This window comes from Euprymna scolopes, chromosome 21 (assembly GCF_053919585.1).
Source record: "Euprymna scolopes isolate OS-2025 chromosome 21, ASM5391958v1, whole genome shotgun sequence".
Lineage (NCBI taxonomy): Eukaryota > Metazoa > Mollusca > Cephalopoda > Sepiida > Sepiolidae > Euprymna > Euprymna scolopes.
In genome coordinates this window covers 24338675-24356174 of record NC_136502.1, presented here as the reverse complement: position 1 = coordinate 24356174, position 17500 = coordinate 24338675, and the positions used below count along the sequence as shown (strand labels likewise).

Here is a 17500-nt window from a genome sequence, read left to right as displayed (position 1 = left end):
TGATAATATTAATGTAAAATTTGCGTGTTGTCTAGACATAATTTCAAACTGAACCCTTTATTTAATCCACTATATTATTATATATTATTATTATATCATTTAATTCACTATGATAGATTGTTCTTGTTCCATCAGCTATGATCAGTTAGAAATGTTAATTTTTTCAAATCTTATTCGGAGTACTAAGAATTAAGTACTCAATCTTCAGAAGTTTATCACTTAGAAGTGATTGTTAATGATCGCCTTTAATTGTTGCACAAGACACGTTACATTTGTTGCAACGTTGTGAAAATAACAACGTTACATTTGTTGCAACGTTGTGAAAACAGCAACGTTACATTTGTTGCAACGTTGTGAAAATAGGGACCAAGATGAGAGCAGTAGTTCGAACAATGCAAATCATGTGTGTTTATTGGTTCTTATGCATTAGACATTTGCATTATTTGAACATGTAGTGCAGTGGATAAAGGCATTGTATACAATTAGCTCTAAGTGACAGTCCTCTGAAAGTTGAAGATGATAACCAGGAATAAAACAAAAATTAAAATTGTTTAACACTTCTAACTCAGTCATGACTGATGAAACGAGAACAATCTACTCCTGTCGATTAAATTAAGAGATCAATTGGAATTTCACATAGGTTACCAAATTCAAAAAGCTGTACCTGAAGAAGGTTAATGGCTAGATTGTCTGTAACGTTGTGAAAATAAAATCCAAAATGGAAATAATAGTTCGAATAATACAAACCATGTGTGTTCACTGCTTCTTGCTCACTGGTTGCTGGTTGTTCTTCAGAAAGTGGTATTCTCTGGAGTCTGGGTGACAGCGAGTCTCCCTAGATTTTCAATACTCTCTACTTTTAATTACTAAGTTGATTCAATAGTTCACCATTCCATCGGTTATGGTCAGATTATAATGGCTAGAGATCATGGAAAGGGTTTTAGGCTTTTAATACTATTAACAGGATTTGAAATGAACTCTGGTACTTGCTCAAAATGTTGCATCTGGCAAACTGGTGGCATTAACTGAAAATACATTATATGGAATTGTATTATAAAATCTCAGTGTAACTTTGTATTGAAGAATTGATTTACATTTTTTTAATGGAAATTGCTTTGGACAAACGTGTGAAGCCGTTTGATGTAAGGAGCTAATAAGAGCAAAAAATGATTATTGCAAAGGTAGGTGATGCCTATTGGCCTTATTTTTGAAAAGACCAAGGTTATCTAAGAGTTAAGAGGAAAACAGTCAGCAGGAAGAGAACTCCACAAGCTTGCATTTCTTGGAAATAAGCTGTTGGAATAGGAAATTGTATTATAATGAGGTAGCAAAACAGTGAACTAATGAAGACTACTAGACCAACAAGCCAAACGAGCTGAAACAAAGGAAGCAGGGAATGGATCAGACAATTCTGAAGAACACATTCGATAATAGCATTTATAAAAAAGAATGAGACTAGCAACATCATGTCCGTGAGTGAAATATTGCCAAGAAGAAAAGTTTGGATCAATCAAATTACAGATATGTTTCTACACCTTATCAAGAACCCTCCAATGGGATAGAGATTTAGCAGTCCATTATGAAAATACTCCATGCATGGTCTTATAGATGAAAGATTGTTTATAGTTTTTCGTGACCGAACGATATTTTTTGGAAATTAATTCCTATTTTACTCACGTAAATTCTTTCGAGTTAAGAATAAAACGCAAACTAGAGTCGGATTATGTTCTTGTTTTTCTTACAATGAAACACCGGGACAAGATCAAAGTGTAGTATCTGTTCTTCAGATGCTGCACTTCTATTTCTTGTTCTCTTTCGGTGGAGGAGAAATCCTTCACGACTGAGACAATTTTTATTTTTGTACCTTTTCTCCACGTTAAAAAACGACCCTGGTGTCTAACTCTGTCCCGTGGGGAGGCATAGTAAATAGGTACACAGCAGCAGCGATCCTTTTTTTCTTTCTCAACTGACCGTAAACTCATACGCGAACGAAACAACGTCCAAAAACGAAAAAAAAAAAAAAAAAAAAAAAAAGAAGAAGTCAGAATTCATCATCAGTTCGCATTAACTTCTCTTAAGGTAAATTGTAATTCATGACATACACAAGTGAGGCTCCCATTGCCAACAGGCATCGGCTACAATGTTGAACGCAGCGCGTTGCAGGGACTGTTTCTTAAACAAAAACTGCGTCTGTGCACAATCCCATTTTACTTACGTTTTTTATCTAAAAAAAAAAAAAAAGGAGATTATAGTTAGAATTTTTTTTTAATAAGCAATTTTCGAGTTTCATAATCCGACATATACAATTTCTAAATTAACAGGAAAATAACACACTCTTCTTTCAAATTCGCCCGTTTAATTGACACTGTATCTCCTCACATGCAAATTAATGGCACACGTGCATAATGAAGACATCTACAAAATTAAATTTCTATTTTCTTCTTCTTACCTCTCCACTTCCGTCACTTGATAGGCGAAACAGAGGTGCGGTCGCTTGTGTGAATAATAACTTCTATCACAGATTGTAGAGACAGAGAATAGCCTCAGGTGTGAGACAGTGTTTAGAGCAGTGGAGAGAACTAACTTTATGACAACTCTAAGAAAGAGTTGATTTGAAAAACAGACCAAGAAGTTTTTGAGTCGATTTCTCATCAAAAGCACAGCCATCCATAAGGATCTCAGAAAGAAAAGGGACGCGCCTACGATTGAATGACAAAATCTGAGTCTTAACTGGATAAAACTAATCAAGTCATTCCGTATCACAATCCACAGCTGAATCTAGATCAGCATTAGCTGCATATTTTAACTCCATGGAGATGAACAAGAAGAACTGCCAGAAAAGAGAGTGGTATCGTTAGCCTAAATGTTAATTTTCTGTTCTAACATAGAGTCCTGAGGAACACTAATATTCAGATGGAAGAGAATGAAGAGACATCATCCAAATTTACTCGCAAGCTTGAATCAGAAGAAGAAAAAAAGACTTAATAAAGTACTCTTTTCACTTTAACTTCTTCATATCTACCTCTAATGCACGTATCTATTATTCCATCTCTGAGGCTATTTGTAAAGCAGATATTAGAAAAATGGGACATTTCTGACCAAGCATTTTCTTTCCATAGGATAATCTGGCAATCTGAAAGTGAAATTGATTTCTAGTTGATTCAGCACTCGTGGATCGAGGTATGAGTACTTTTTGGTCCCCATAAGTGACAAAGAGAAAAATCGACAGACAAAATCGACCCATTTATAATATAAGCTTTTCCTAGTAATGTTGGAGATTCTATAAAAATGGCGGCATTTTGAAAGCCATCGAGTAGAAAATAATATGTAATTAAACGAAAAGGAAGCCTAATTTCCCACCATTTCGTTTGCAGAATTATAATTCATCCAAGTGTAATAATATTCCTTCATTTTCCATTAAATATTGACAGCTAAAATGCTTGAGTGATGAGTGAAATGTATATTAAAATTCCTGATATGAAAGACGATTCTATTTGCTGCCGATAATGTTTGATTGATGGATTACGAAGAAAAGGAATAGGATTCTTTGTTGTTTTTAAACAAATATTTCGATTTTGTTGAGATTAAAATCAATGTTGATTTTTGTAAATCATAAAAATGAAAATAAACGCAGCATCGTCGTGAAAGGTTTCGATTGTTTTATTTAATTCATAAGTTTTAAACGGAGATACTTTCTATTTAGCAGATAGTCCCATTTTTAAGTGTATGTTCAGCTAAAACTTGAAAAATACACAAAAAACAGTCACAAAGTTGATATCATTTTAATCGGGATGTATCAGGGTGACAAGGAAGTTCTTGCTATTTTTAACTTTTAAATTTAGATGAACATAACTCGGCTCAAACAAAAATTTCTTGATTGAAATAAGCACCATCAAAATCAACACACTTTTGCCAATGCAAAACAAGTGTATTTATACCAGTAACGTAAAAATCTTGCGTTCTGGTAGCGATGAAGTCTCTAAAAGCATTTTTGATATCCCTTAGGTTTTTGAAGCATTTCTCATGCAGAAAGTTGTTGAGATGTTTGAAAAACTAGTAGTCGGTAGGTGAGTGGTCTGGAGAGTATGGCGGATAAGGCAGAGTTTTGTGGCCCAATTCGTTCAACTTCTGCAGCGTTGGTTTAGCAACATGTGGTCGGGCATTGTCGTTGAGGAAAATCGGGCCTTTTCTGTTGACTGATGCTGAGTGTAGGATCGAAGTTTATGATGCATTTCATCCATTTGTTGAAAGTACTTCTCTGCCGTAATGGTTTCACCTGCATTCAAAGAACTGTAATGGATATGACCAGTCGCAGACCACCAAACAGTCAGCATGATCTTCTTTTGGTGCAACTCTGGCCCTGGGAAGTGTTGTGGAGCTTCATCAGCATTTAACCACTGAGTTGAGCGTCGCTGGTTTTTGCAAAGTACCCACTTTTCATGGTAAGTCACAACCCGGTCGAGAAACGAGTCGTTCTTGTTGTGTAAAAGAAAGGAAGATGACACTTCATAACGTTTCTTTTGATTGTTGTTCAATTTATGAGGCATCCATTTATCAAATTTTTTATCGTTCAAATCTCTCAAGTGGTTGGAAATCGTCGTATATATTATGTCTAATTCAGAGAAAAGTTCTCAAACAGTTGTACATGGATTGGCTACGACTAAGGCTCTTAATTGATTATTGTCAACATCTGATGGCTGACCACTACTTCAAGATTCTCATGGCCGTCACAAAATTTCTTAAACTACCATTGTGCAGTGTGTTGAGTTGTCGTTCCTGGGCCAAACACTTCGTTGATAGTGCGACCTGTTTCAGCAGCTTTTTGGCCTAGCTTGACTCGAAATAAGAAAATTGTACGAATTTGCTTTTTTTCCACCTTACAAAAAGAAGACATAATTGTTTTAAAACGATTGTAATTAAAACGATTAAATAGAGCAAAAAACGCTCTTTAAAATAATATATAAAATAAAGTAATATATAAAATAAAGGTATGTTAGTAATATATAAAATAAAGGTATGTTAATAAAATAAAGTTATGTTAATGATATATAAAATAAAGGTATGTTAATAATATATATTTGAAAATATATCATTTCAAATGAAAATTAAAAATTCCGAAAGAACTTTGTTTTCAACCTATTATAATATCTGTAATTTATCGAAAAAGATCATATCATTTGCTGTTATCAAATAGTCTGTGTTTCAGCCATTAACTAAAGGCTTTCTAACTCTGGCTTTTTTTGTGTTATTTCCCTTACACTGCTTCAATTTGTTTATGCCCCAAAAGAGGAATAGGCTGGGTGGAGAAGAAAGAGGAGTACGAGAAAGAGAGATAGAATTATATTGCATCTTTGCCCCAGGCAATGCCGGGTATCCCTGCTAGTATTACATAATTCTGAAGTAAATGTTGTAATGTAAACCAATGTTAAACACCAAGGAAAGATCTTACAAAAAAACAAATCTTTAAATTGTTTTTGATGAATAGAAAACGTTTATTGAAATTTTGGGTAAATTTATACTCTTTAACCAAATCTTTTTTCATTGAAAATAAAAACGAGATCCTCTTTTTGAAGACTATTACATATAAATGACTGATTAAAATTATCTGAAAAAATAGTAAACAAAAATTATATTTTTTTAAATAAATTTAACAGATAATGATCCCTTGCTTGAAATACCGAAAATACATATTTACAAACAAAATTATTTTCGTTAAAGATTGGACTAAGCATAACTTGCATAGAAAACTAAATACCTATGTTAAAATAGAACAAATATTTTTTTTCAATCTTTTTTCAGACACTAGACATTTGAGACTAAATTCATAGGATAAATAGATCGTCTGTTTTTTTGTTAGTCATAGCAATTTTTGTGCATATTCAGAATTGCACTTATGGCGACAATTAAAAGTTTTAAAAAATACAGAAAATCTGTATGATGTCATGGAACGAAAATGAAATATTAAAAACAAATTATGTGATTTAATTATTTTTTCTATTCAGGAAAATCACATTTTACGACTAAGCAAGTCGTAACGTTTTTGTCGGCCATGATGAAATCCGATGAAATAAATAACCAGGTAGAGTTTCTACTATCTTGATAAGTTTGCTATGTTAAAGATATAAATCATCTTTTGGTTCATTTATTGTTATATATATATATATGAGAGAGAGAGAGAGAGAGAGAGAGAGAGAGAGAGAGAAAGAGAGAGAGAGAGAGAGTGAGTATAAGTGCACAAATAAATTGTTTTACAACATTATATATATACCAGAAGATGTACCCAGCGTTGCCCGGTATTAAATGTAACGTTAAATTCCTTAAAAAAAAAAAATGAAGTAAAACAAAACGGAAAGAAACTGAAGCATGTACATGCGAGCATTATTTTTTTTTTTAAACAATAAATAAAATGAAGTTCATTTTTTGCAAGTAAAAACAAATAATACTCAAGCTGAGATCGAGACCAAAACCTAAAGACAGTAAATCAAGTATGATAACCATTAGGCCAGCTTGACACGCCTTTAAAATTATTTTCAAACCTACTTATTCTTAACCTAAGGAATGTATCATGTAAAAATTCGTGCATGCGCATGCGTGAAACAGTTGACAAACAGATTAAAATCTGATGGACCCCCTCCCTTAAGTAACAATTTTTCAATTTTTAACTCTTAGCAGCCCTTTTTTTTCCGGATCAAAACCGATTAAAAAGGTTTCCACGCATCTGAATACCCTATATGCTAACTTTTAAGTCTGTAGATAAAGAAATTCGTTGATTATGAAGATTGAGAGTTGTCCTCACGTGCGCACAAGCGCACAAGCGCACAAGCGCGCACGCACACACGCACACGCACACACACACACACACAGACACACACACATATTCGCACTTTTATAGATATATAGATTGATAGTGTTCCTAGAATTCGGTTAACAATGCTCTAGCTTATGATCGTTTCAGAGACTACTTGGGATTATCATTATTTTCCTTCTTTTTTTTTTTTTACAAGCATATTCCAAATCATCTCCTCATCAGTACCTTTCACCAAGGTCAAAAAGACGGGTACAATGAGAGTATCAACATCTTACACTTTTTTATATAAGGGTTTCATATATATACATTACAAAACAGAGCCATTTATTCGCCACAGCTGCTCCATTTCCACCAAGCACCAAGATAATCATAATGGTAGAAATATTAATGATAGTGATAAAAATGATAACATTAAAGATTATGACGATTGTGATAAAAGTTATAATAATATCCATAATGGCGGTCATTATAATGGTTATTATACTAATAGCTAAGCTAATCATAAAAGTTATTAATAACAACATGTAATGAAAACTAATCATTGCATCAACAGTAATAGCAATCCCATCAGCGACCATAACAACAATTATTATTATTACTATATAAATAGAAATGGTTATATTAAAGGTAATCGAGATAAGCAACAATAATAGAAGTAATTCATGAAAATAATGATAATAGAAATAATGATATAATCATGAAAATAATGATAATAGAAATAATGATATTATCATGAAAATAATGATAATGAAAATGATGATATTATCATGAAAATAATGATAATGAAAATGATGATATTATCATGAAAATAATGATAATGAGAATGATGATATTATCATGAAAATAACGATTATGAAAATAATGATATTATCATGAAAATAATGATAATAGAAATAATATTATCATAAAAATAATGATAATAGAAATAATAATATTATCATGAAAATAATGATAATGAAAATAATGATATTATCATGAAAATAACGATAATAGAAATAATGATATTATCATGAAAATAATGATAATAGAAATAATGATATTATCATGAAAATAATGATAATAGAAATAATGATATTATCATGAAAATAATGATAATAGAAATAATGATATTATCATGAAAATAATGATAATAGAAATAATGATATTATCATGAAAATAATGATAATAGAAATAATGATATAATCATGAAAATAACGATAATAGAAATAATGATATTATCATGAAAATAATGATAATAGAAATAATGATATTATCATGAAAATAATGATAATGAAAATAATGATATTATCATGAAAATAACGATAATAAAATAATGATATTATCATGAAAATAACGATAATAGAAATAATGATATTATCATGAAAATAATGATAATGAAAATAATGATATTATCATGAAAATAACGATAATAAAATAATGATATTATCATGAAAATAACGATAATAAAAATAATGATATTATCATGAAAATAATGATAATAAAATAATGATATTATCATGAAAATAACGATAATGAAAATAATGATATTATCATGAAAATAACGATAATAAAATAATGATATAATCATGAAAATAACGATAATAGAAATAATGATATTATCATGAAAATAATGATAATAAAATAATGATATTATCATGAAAATAACGATGATAGAAATAATGATATTATCATGAAAATAATGATAATAAAAATAATGATATTATCATGAAAATAACGATGATAGAAATAATGATATTATCATGAAAATAACGATAATAGAAATAATGATATTATCATGAAAATAATGATAATGAAAATAATGATATTATCATGAAAATAACGATAATAGAAATAATGATATTATCATGAAAATAATGATAATAAAAATAATGATATTATCATGAAAATAACGATAATAGAAATAATGATATTATCATGAAAATAATGATAATGAAAATAATGATATTATCATGAAAATAACGATAATAAAATAATGATATTATCATGAAAATAATGATAATAAAAATAATGATATTATCATGAAAATAATGATAATAAAATAATGATATTATCATGAAAATAATGATAATAAAAATAATGATATTATCATGAAAATAATGATAATAGAAATAATGATATTATCATGAAAATAACGATAATAGAAATAATGATATTATCATGAAAATAACGATAATAGAAATAATGATATAATCATGAAAATAATGATAATAAAAATAATGATATTATCATGAAAATAATGATAATAGAAATAATGTTATTATCATGAAAATAATGATCATAGAAATAATGATATTATCATGAAAATAATGATAATAGAAATAATGATATTATCATGAAAATAATGATAATAGAAATAATGATATTATCATGAAAATAATGATAATAGAAATAATGATATTATCATGAAAATAATGATAATAGAAATAATGATATTATCATGAAAATAATGATAATAGAAATAATGATATTATCATGAAAATAACGATAATAGAAATAATGATATAATCATGAAAATAACGATAATAGAAATAATGATATTATCATGAAAATAATGATAATAGAAATAATGATATTATCATGAAAATAATGATAATAGAAATAATGATATTATCATGAAAATAATGATAATAGAAATAATGATATTATCATGAAAATAATGATAATAGAAATAATGATATTATCATGAAAATAACGATAATAGAAATAATGATATTATCATGAAAATAACGATAATAGAAATAATGATATAATCATGAAAATAACGATAATAGAAATAATGATATTATCATGAAAATAACGATAATAGAAATAATGATATAATCATGAAAATAACGATAATAAAAATAATGATATTATCATGAAAACAACGATGATAGAAATAATGATATTATCATGAAAATAATGATAATAAAAATAATATTATCATGAAAATAACGATAATAAAAATAATATTATCATGAAAATAATGATAATAAAAATAATGATTTTATCATGAAAATAATGATAATAAAAATAATGATATTATCATGAAATTAACGATAATAAAAATAATATTACCATGAAAATAATGATAATAAAAATAATATTATCATGAAAATAATGATAATAAAAATAATGATATTATCATGAAAATAACGATAATAGAAATAATGATATTATCATGAAAATAATGATAATAAAAATAATGATATTATCATAAAAATAACGATAATAGAAATAATGATATTATCATGAAAATAACGATAATAAAAATAATGATATTATCATGAAAATAACGATGATAGAAATAATGATATTATCATGAAAATAATGATAATAAAAATAATATTATCATGAAAATAACGATAATAAAAATAATATTATCATGAAAATAATGATAATAAAAATAATGATATTATCATGAAAATAACGATAATAAAAATAATGATATTATCATGAAAATAATGATAATAAAAATAATGATATTATCATGAAAATAACGATGATATAAATAATGATATTATCATGAAAATAATGATAATAAAAATAATATTATCATGAAAATAACGATAATAAAAATAATGATATTATCATGAAAATAACGATAATAAAAATAATGATATTATCATGAAAATAACGATAATAGAAATAATGATATTAACAAATGTAGTATTTAGAATAGATGACACGGTCGGCTATAATAATAGTAATAACAAAGCAAAATAAAATGTGTAACATATATCTTGGATGAGCATCATGGATAGAATAGCTGGTGATCAAAACAATAAATGGAAGTGGCTATCGAAGAAGTGACGAACACAATAAGTATAATAATGTTGCTGCCACCATTTATGCAGCAGTCTCGTAGAGAGGAATTTAAACCAAAGTTTATTATGGGAATAATGCAATGATGAATTAGTGCAAGAGGGTTTACAAATAAACAAAGAAGGTTTTTTTACACACACACACACACACACACACACACACACACACACACACACACACACACTTCATAATTATGAACATGCATGTTGGCATATCTGTATGCACATTCAGTTTTAATAAATGTTTTTTTACATAGGCATCACCACTTATCAAGGGAAGGAGGCCACTCGAGGATAAGGGGTAAAGAGTGTACAGTAGACAGTTGGATAATCGTTCGTAATGGAAATTCAGTAAATTTGTTAACTTATGTGGAACGGCTCATCAAAAACTTGTTTACGTCAGACTTGAAGACAACCACATTGTAGTCAGCTGGAAAGCAGGAAAATGGAAGACAATTCTATAAGCGTGCCGTTCTAAGAAAGAAGCTTTGTTCATGGAATCTACATTTAGGTTTAGGCACAGATAAAGTGTGGAGGGAATTATTGATAGTGTTTTCTGCTAGACAGGTGTTTCTTGTGAAAGTTTGGCAAGGGGGGCCATTGATTGGAGCTCAGTTGAGCACTTGCAATGAAAATAACGATACAGCAGAGACAAACTCAAAACATCTCTTCTGTGAGAAAGCGGTTGCAGGGAAAAGAAAAGGACTTCCCCTATGAGGCTACGAAGTCTATTTTGAACTCTATCAAGGTAGGATAAGTCCTTTCTAGCAGCTCCTGCCCAAATGTGGCAATAATACTCCATCCTTGAACGTACCTGGCTCTTATATAGATAGAGAATTGCATCAGCAGTGAGATATCTACTGGATCGATAGAAGGAACCCACCATTTTTACAGTGGCCTTGGCAACAGATTTAATGTATGTGTTCCATTTCAGATCAGGAGTAAAGGTCAAGCCCAGAAGATTGTCAAAACATGAGGCTTCCCCAAGACGAGAGCCATTCATTTCAATTGATGCCAGATAGGGATCAGAGCGTTGATGATGTAAAGATAAAAGTTTGATTTTAGATGCAATAAATGTAACATGCCACTTTTTTCCTCATTTTACCACTTGCTCAAGATCAGAGGTAGAGAATCAGAGAGAACTTGGTCATTTATGGTCTTAGATGTGCTACCATAGATAGTAGTGTCATCAGCATAAATGTCTAAGAATGATTGAAGGATGTGATTTGGAAGATCATTTATGTAGATCAGGAAGAGAGTTGGATCGAGGATGGACCCCTGAGGGACTCCAGCATTAATACTGTGAGCTTCCACACTGTCTGCTGGAGAGAAGTTGAATGCCTACTAGACACTATCCTTGAGTATCTAAGGTCTTTCTGTACAGGGGTACAGGGTGTCAGAACAACCTGGTATAAGGATATTTTTCCCGACAAGTAAACTCTGACTAAATATTCAAATTCACATAGGATTCGTGACCCAAATAAAATCTCAGTATGGCAAATTCATACTGGCTTTTATGAGAAATGGTGCACCTTCTCCAAGTGATGTTACCTCAAGTAATAGCATGGAGCTAGATACTCCATAAGAGTAGATAAATGCTCGTCCTCGAATTCAATAAGACTAGCAGACCACAAAAGGGTATGTTATAAAATGTTTAAATGGCCACTTGGGGAGAGGAAAATTATGTTCTTAACTTCTTTACTAATTTAGTGTTTGCGATCCAAAAGAGAACTTTAATGAGATATTCGAATAGCTAAGTATCTCATATAGAGATCGTAATGTTAGCCCCTAGGAAGAAGCCCCTTGATTTTTGAGAACTCTGACCGAAATAAAATGAAACAATGGTCTTCGATGATGCTGGGTTAAACAAAGTTGAGAAGGAAAAGATAACAAAGTACCAAGGTCTTATGTACAACATCAAAAGAAACTGGAATCGTGGGAAGATTTCCATCATTCTAGTAATTATAGGAGTAACCGGACTCATGAAAACGAATTTCAAAAACTACCTGACAAACATACTCTGTGGATCAAGTGCAAGAGAGATTCAAACAATTGCACTTTAAGAGACTATTAGAATCTTAAAAAAATCTCTCAATTAGAATATATGAGATAGCGGGTGAATGTCTGGCGTCTAGTATGAGGCTACATCCCCAGTTTCAATAAACTGATGAGAAAATTGGAATATATATATATATATATATATATATATATATATATATATATACTTCCAGGTTAATATTTTCCAGAGGTAAAGCAAGCAATGAAGTTGTAACAAGTTTAATACAATAGTGTTCAATAACGAGTAAGGCAAGATATACTTTTTGTTTTACATAAGCATTAATATGTCGCTACATATTAATGAGCATGTTTCGGTCAGCCAATTACAAGTAACTAGAGATCTCTTTAGGCGATAATGCTTATACAAAAGTTTAGTCCGTAATGAAAATTATTCAGGCATTTAACAATCGCACACACACACACACACACACACACACACACACACACACACACACACACACACACACACACACACACACACACACACACACACACACTTGATTGTTAAATCCCTGAATAATTTCCATTACGGATTAAACTTTTGTATAAGTAATATCGTCTAAAGAAGTCTCTAGTAACTTGTACCGAAACATGCTCATTAATGTGTTGCAACATATTAATGCTTATGTAAAACAAATAAAAAAGTATATACGTATATGCAAGTAAGTACCACTAAATGTGTCCCCTTTTACTTTGACTTCAAATTTTTTACTAGAATGTCACTTTTCATGAATATTCAACAGAAAATCCATAAAGACACTTTATTTCTTGAAAAGATAAAACGTTCCTTTATTTGTTGTTTTTCAATCGACCGAACTCCGTATTGAAAATTCCCATGAACTTAAAACAAGTACAAACACTTAAAAGTTAAGCCACTTTATTTTGTTCCTACGTTAATCTTGGTATTCGAACGTTTTGATTTGGACTTAATACCGGTGTGCAAGGAGAAGGGGGAGGGTAGTGCTGGGGAATTCTCCGAAGCGATTCTTTCAATAGTACCTTGGGGACATCTTTGAGGTTTATTTCTTGTCCCCTGATTATAAAGAGTAACAACATATTTTAAAAAAATCCCTAAGAAACCTTCACATATATAAAAATATAAACGTCTATTCTAGCAGGAATACAAATGTTGTCAATGATTGAATAATGAACATTTTATGAAATTCAATTTTTGGGGGTAGGGCCAAAGAATAGCGTTGGTTGTGTAAGAAGTGTGTTTTAATAAACGACATTAGTTGAAATATATTTAGGTACGTTTAGTCTTTAATTGTTTCCAGACACACATCTAACGTTTCCAGGATTCAATGACGACTCTTCCTGTGTGCTCCTATTTCAAGTCCTTCATATTTTTACTTTTTAATGTCAACAATTTTCAAGACATAAATAAAATCTACTTCCTCATGATGACAAATATAAATGCAAATTCAACAATAATGTTGATCAAAATGAAATATCCTTATCCAAGCAACCTTTTACAAAGTCATAAGTGATACACAAGAGATATCTATTTTCTAGAAATACAAATTCTTTTGTTTTTTCTGTTCTTGTTCTTTTGAATTATTCTTTTAAAATTGCAAAAAGGTCAGTATCCTCTAGCAGCTGTTGTTATTGAATGAATCAAACTTCTGTACAAAGATTGTGCTACAAGATTGTTTGGTTTGTATGAAGTCCTCTTTGTTGGCCATAGTTATTATAAATGCAAGAATGTAGGTTTTCACCCCTGACACACAGAGCAGCAAAGTCCAGAAGTTACATACAAAATCTGGGTCCAGTAGCTGTGGAAGATTACTGGTTCCCTTTATACACTCCAAATCAGCGGTTCTTAAACTTATTTTCTTTGTTGGCCAGAACATGCATATATTATTTTTTTAAATAAATATTTTTTCTAGGTTAGTAGAAACTAACAATGAATCAATTACGTTATATTCATAACACAAAATCTAAGTCTAAATTTTAAAAATTTCAATAAACACTAGTACATTAATGAGTAAACAAAAAATAAATAGAAACATTTTTTCATGGACTCCCTAAAACCTTTTATGGATGATCGGGAGGTCTATGTGAGCCCTGGTTGGTAATCCTTGCTCAGGTAGAAAATAGTGGGTAGCTGCAAACCGAATCAGAACAAGACACTGCAGGACTGCAATAAACAAACACAGATGGAGACAAATAGACTCCCTAATTTGCCCAAAGTGCTAGGAAGCCCCCCCCCTCCCCAGGACACAGATCACCTGATATTACATTGTCCAGTCACCCAACTACTACTACTACTACTACTACTACTACGCTGGCACACAGGTTCTCATTGGATCACCAAAGTTAAACAATGATTAGCCTGGCCAGTACCAAATGGGTGACCATTTAAAAATAGGAGGACGTTGACACCTCCTTGCAAGAGCTGCAAAAAATGTAACATCATCAACTCTCCTGACAGCGATATACATGCAACTACGGAACTGCTTCTGAATTTCATACTCCCATGAAACTTCCTCCTTTGGAGGAAGACGGTTCAACCTGGCTATGGTGAGTGATGTTTCAGTACAGTAGTAATACATTGTTGGGACTGGTGATTGTCAAAGTTGGACAGGATTGACACGCATCATTCTGAATCATAATTTTTATTTTAATGTTTTAATAGAAGAATTCTCATTTGTTAAAATGAATATTTTATTATAACGATATATATGCCTTCGTTTCTACATACATTGTTATCTTCTATCCTTATTTTAGAAAATGATCACTAACGATGAAAAGTAAAAAATTCCAAAACCAAGAAATATTTTAATATGTATTTTGTCTGGTTAAAGTAGGAAAATAAACATTGATTAACTCAACTTTCGTATACTAATAGATACTGTTAAATTACCATAATTGATGTTTATGTGCTGTCACTGATAAACAAACAATTTCTGTGTATAGTATTCACCCTAAACTAATTAACTGATCATTATGAATTTCAAAAACCAAAAAATAAATATAAGAAATGGTTATTATATGAGCAAAACTTCACATTTGAAAATTAAAGTATTTCAGATTTGCATTAAATTTGATCCATAGTTATTAAACACAAATTATGCAAAATTCCCTTGATTTCATTTTCTTCTTAAGCCCAAATGAGCTTAAGCCTTAAAGTTTAGACATTTTCTATAATCAAGATCATGTAATAATGATCCTAGACATACGATTCAGTAGAATTATATTTTGATTTTAATCTTTGTAAGGAGACATAAAAATTAGTGCAAAACTTTTCTGTCTGTGGAATTAATTTTATCTGTTCTGAGATAGGTATTCTTTTATTGTGTGTGTGTGTATATATATATATATATATATATATATATATATATATATATATATATATATATATATCGATGCCTCCATTCAGTCTTGAAAGACAAAGGATACCCCTTGTAAGGACAGTTGTATGTGTAATTGTGAGGCAAGGGTTTCGAAATCCCCAACCACACCTCTCCTGAGTTGACACTGTTTGAGTCCAGTGGCCAGGAGAAGTCCAGGACTACTCGAAACAGTGCCAAAATAAGCAGAGAGCACATACAGCACCCAGAAGTCCTTTAGTACTGACCAAGTTCAACGTTGCTTAACTTCAGTGATCCAGCGGGAACTGGTGTGCCAATGAGATTATGCCATATATATATATATATATATATATATATATATATATATATATATATATATATATATATATTAAAACTAGTAAGGCGCCAAGCATTGTCTGGTCGTAAAATATGCTTAAATATATTTTAATTTATGCAGATTTCGTATTTATTATTATAAAGCTAATCTTCTATTGATTATTATCTTGTACCCAATATATAGTAGTGATTTCAAAAGTAAAAAAAAAAAAATATGACTTGGGTGCCATCAGCTAGAATTGAAACCGAAACACATAGTGCTCCAGTCGAGTTGTTATCATTTGAGTTATTGTCAGTTGAATATGAAATAACTGAAAGTGACCTAACCTTAATGTATAAGTGTATATATATATATTTGTGCAGGCATACAAGGGAACTTTAAGCCCACTTATGCCTTTTAAGTTCCAATTTCTTTCAATTTTGTCCTTTAGCAGCTATTTTTATTGGCTAAAGATGAATAAAAAAAAACATGTCCACAAAAAAATGTAAATATTTGAACTGCTTTGTGTCGCTCTGTGACCTCACGTCTCGGAGGAGATGCAGTTTTAAAAAAATTGAGACAGACAGATAGTCATAATGAGTTTTATATATTAAAATGAAGATATTTATGTATATATTCAGACATGAACATGCTGTTGTACAGATCTTTATCTTTTTTTCTTGCTCATATGTATGTTCACTGTTCAATGGCGTATCCATTTTTTTCAGCCCAACTCACATATGTACATACAGGTTTATACAGTTACCATGTATAATTCATGATGGGAAATAACGAAGAACAAGGCATAAAAATTCTCTCTAGTGTTTTCTTTTCCTTTTTTAAAGACTTTTTTTCCTAATAGCTATTTTTACAATGACAGAAAAGTAACCAGATATTTTCTCGGCGAAGAAAAATAAAAAATCTAGGAAATATGTTATTTGCTGAAATTTAGTTCAAATTTTAAGAAAAAATCTTTCAATTTCGTGCAAAGTAAGATATTTAAAACGTATTATTTAGGCATCTACTTGCGAATATGAGAAGGAAATATCCGTCGAAGACATGATTGTTGAATATATATATATATATATATATATATATATATATATATATATATATATATATATATATATATATATATACACACATATTCATACACACGTATACATATATATACACATATATATGTGCACATATACATATA

The 17500-nt window shown here is 30.2% G+C and overlaps 1 long non-coding RNA gene across 1 annotated transcript in view; it reads left to right on the top strand.

The window, feature by feature from the left end:
• Positions 1-17500, top strand: part of LOC145242060 (uncharacterized) — a 315387-nt gene that overhangs the window by 209854 nt on the left and 88033 nt on the right. The gene's annotated exons all lie outside the window — the stretch shown is intronic.